General features: G+C 45.7%; 1 protein-coding gene across 1 annotated transcript in view; it reads left to right on the plus strand.

The window, feature by feature from the left end:
• The window catches only part of nrm (nurim), a 17205-nt gene extending 15902 nt beyond the window's left edge, over positions 1 to 1303 (plus strand). The window contains exon 4 of the mRNA XM_060915487.1: positions 1 to 1303. This exon is cut by the window's left edge and continues 794 nt beyond it. The gene's annotated coding sequence lies outside the window, so the exon portion shown is untranslated.
• The last annotated feature ends 2569 nt before the right edge of the window (positions 1304 to 3872 follow it).

Here is a 3872-nt window from a genome sequence, read left to right on the forward strand (position 1 = left end):
CTGAGAAATGGATAAGTGTAGCAGGGTTGAGGAGTGAGAGAACGCTGCACGCTCTCGAGACGTATCAGAACTTAGATCTCTGATCAGCTCGTCAGCGATGGGTTAATGCAATTTGTACGATATGTACAATTTTTTTCTTTTGTAGTCAAAACTGTGGTAAGATGTGTAGTTTAGTTTAATGTGGCTGTGGGATGATGAACGAGAGTCAGGAACTCAGGATTTAACTCCTTTATTCACGCTCAATTAGCTCTTTCAGTTTCTCAGTTTAATTTAATACGACTCTGACCAGGAAGATACAGTTCACTCTCTATTTTGAATACCCCCCCAAAAAAAAGTAAATATATAGAATCACCCTCGCAATGGGCGGCACGGTGGTGTAGTGGTTAGCGCTGTCGCCTCACAGCGACAGGTCCTGGGTTCGAGCCCCGGGGCCGGCGAGGGCCTTTCTGTGTGGAGTTTGCATGTTCTCCCCGTGTCCGCGTGGGTTTCCTCCGGGTGCTCTGGTTTCCCCCACAGTCCAAAGACATGCAGGTTAGGTTAACTGGTGACTCTAAATTGACCGTAGGTGTGAGTGTGAATGGTTGTTTGTGTCTATGTGTCAGCCCTGTGATGACCTGGCGACTTGTCCAGGGTGTACCCCGCCTTTCGCCCGTAGTCAGCTGGGATAGGCTCCAGCTTGCCTGCGACCCTGTAGAAGGATAAAGCGGCTAGAGATAATGAATGAGACCCTCGCAATGGCAAAACACTTCAATTAAAACATCTATTCTGAGTCATGAACTCTACATACAGTCAGTAGCTGCTTGTTTAAATCATGTGCACTTTTTAATTTAGACGAACGCAAATGTTAACGTGGCCCAGGTCGATGTATTAAAGATGAATAGCACCCTGTGGAGCTCAAATTACCCCGAGGTACTTGAATCACACGCTGTATTGCCCACTGCCTCGTGCCTGTGAAGGAGAATGAGCTGGAAAAACACAGCGCGCTAATGTTTACACTTAAGCTTCGGCCATTTCCGTACCTATCCTCATTATAATATTATAATGAGTGAGGTCACAAGAAACATGCCGGAACCTGTGGCACAGAAGCGAGCGCTGTTTAATATTTTATCTTTTATTGAAAAGTTCAAGTTTTCATGAGGGGCAGCATGGTGGTGTAGTGGTTAGCGCTGTCGCCTCACAGCAAGAAGGTCCGGGTTCGAGCCCCGTGGCCAGCGAGGGCCTTTCTGTGCGGAGTTTGCATGTTCTCCCCGTGTCCGCGTGGGTTTCCTCCGGGTGCTCCGGTTTCCCCCACAGTCCAAAGACATGCAGGTTAGGTTAACTGGTGACTCTAAATTGAGCGTAGGTGTGAATGTGAGTGTGAATGGTTGTCTGTGTCTATGTGTCAGCCCTGTGATGACCTGGCGACTTGTCCAGGGTGTACCCCGCCTTTCGCCCGTAGTCAGCTGGGATAGGCTCCAGCTAGCCTGCGACCCTGTAGAACAGGATAAAGCGGCTACAGGAGATGAGATGAGAAGTTTTCATGATGTTTCTCAAACTCTTTTGTCACTCACCTGTCCAGCAGCATCTGGGCAAAGTTGGCATCAGATGCCACGTTTGTTTTTATGCCTCCACCACCATAAGGTGCAGGAGGCATTATGTTTTCGGGTTGTCCGTCCATCCATCCATGCGTCCGTCCCGAAACCTTGTGAATACGATATCTCAAAGACTAATGAAAGGAATTTCACCAAACTTTCACCATTTGTGCATTTGGAGACAAACATGAACTGATTAGATTTTGAGATCAAAAGGTTTAAGGTCAAGGTCACTGTGAGGTCAAATGTCTGTCCGAAAACCTTGTGAACACAATTTCTCCAAGGCAATTACAAGTAATTTCACCAGGTCAAGATTACTGTGAGGCCAAATGTCCATCCCCAAATCACAACTTAATAAGGCGTGTAGTCTACTGGGCAGAGGCATCCCCATCGACCCCATTGGCGTCGAGTTCTATCTAGTTCCCTTTTCAGCCCTCCATTGAGAAAGCTGGCCAGCAGTTCTTGGGTTTTACATGACGTCACATCTGCCTCATTAGTTATTCAAAACTTTATCTGGTGGTCTATCAAAGCTCAGTTGACAAAGCATTTGTATGGAGAAGGTCCATTGCTCGCATGAAAAATGCCTTACGCTTGCATTGTTTTAGGTTGTTTGAATCGATCAAACTGTGAAACTGATAAAAGTTTCTTCAGGGTTCCTCGTGAACTAATAAAAAAGGGTGAACGAACACAGGATTTCACAAAAAGACGTGGAGAAAGGTGGCTTTCGAACCACTCAGTGAAATCGAAGGGAGCCGAGTCGAAGCATGCTGGAGTTTGCAGTGATCACTTGGTGAAAGGTTTGTATTTCCCTCTCAGTGTTTTCCAAGTACTTTTCTTGCTATGTGTCGTTATTTTACAGTACTTTTTTAGTCATGAAGCGCTAAAGTCCCCAGCTGTTTCTTTGTTTACTCCTCACAAAGTCCATACGCATGAAGGTCGCGACAAAATTCCTCCCCAGCCGTACAGTTACAATGTGCCGTGATCACTTCTCCGTCTTGTTTAACTCAGATCCAGGTCTTTAAAGGCGTTTCTGATGATCTTTGTGAATGCTTTAGCTGAGAGATAAGAGCCAACACAAGTGAGAATCAAGCCAACTGTTGTTTGTTTACACTTCAGCTTGCAGCGCTTCGTTGTAAAGACGTGAACGAAAAGCTTAAAAAAACTCAACCACTTCCACGGGCAAAAACAATCCAGGATTCATTGGGCAGCGACTTGATCCCGAGGTCCTTTACCCAGCCACATACAAAAAAACATTGTAAGCCTCCAGACTCTTTCACGCTTTCATCTGTTTTGTGGTGTAGAAGGACGTCTGCAACACCAGATAGTTCGAGATGTCGGGGAACTCGACTGAAGGGTAGTTTTCGAGATCGTATGACAAATCCTTCTTTCCCAGACTGTAGGCGTCGATTCCATTGCACACAGTAAGCTTCTGAATATATCTAAAGCCAGCAGTGGCTTCTAGATTACAAGCGTACTCTGATAAGTTATCGCTAGTTGTTTGCGCTATGGCAGCCATTTTGGTTTACTCGACCACCAGCTGTTTTACTGGAAGTGAAATCGCTAAGAAAAGTCACGTGACTGAAACCCAAGAATATTTACTCAGCTTTACCTCTGACAGTGTCAGATACTTCCTTAAAATCATCGTTTTTTTTGTCTCAATTTAGGAGTCTTTGTTCAATCTGCTGTGGCTCTGCAGTCGTGACCTCTGACCTCACGTGACTTTTCCGAACTGGCTGCTGAGCGAGCGGTTTGTAAACTGACTAACATGTGGTTAGGACGCCCTGCATTAGGAAATAAAATGTATTGAAACAAGATGCTGCATACCAGCTATGAAGAAGGGTATCAGCTCAAGCGATTCAGAAAGGGGAGGGGATTAAATGATTCCTGAACCGGCACATCGACACACCTGTGTCACTTTAACCAAAACTTTAGATAATTCCCAGGCTCGTAACTGAATGTTACAGGCTCATGGATGTGCGATGCTTCTAAATCTTAATCTGGTTTATGGTGAATAATCTGTTCCTGAGTTTACCTTCTCTTCATGACAAGTCTGACAATAGCGTCAGAGAACGAATAAATCCAGGATGATGTCAGCGATCCAATCCAGCTCGCTCAGTAATCCAGGTAACTAGATAATCTGACGAACTCAGAATTCCAGCGAACTCTGTAATCCGACTAATGGCCCTTTTCCACTACCCTTTTTCAGCTCACTTCAGCCCGACACGGCTCGCGTTTCGACTACCAAAAACCAGCACGACTCAGCTCGTTTCAGCCCTGCTTAGCCCCTAAAACTCGCACCGT

The sequence above is a fragment of the Neoarius graeffei genome, chromosome 2 (genome assembly GCF_027579695.1).
Source record: "Neoarius graeffei isolate fNeoGra1 chromosome 2, fNeoGra1.pri, whole genome shotgun sequence".
Taxonomy (NCBI): Eukaryota; Metazoa; Chordata; class Actinopteri; order Siluriformes; family Ariidae; genus Neoarius; species Neoarius graeffei.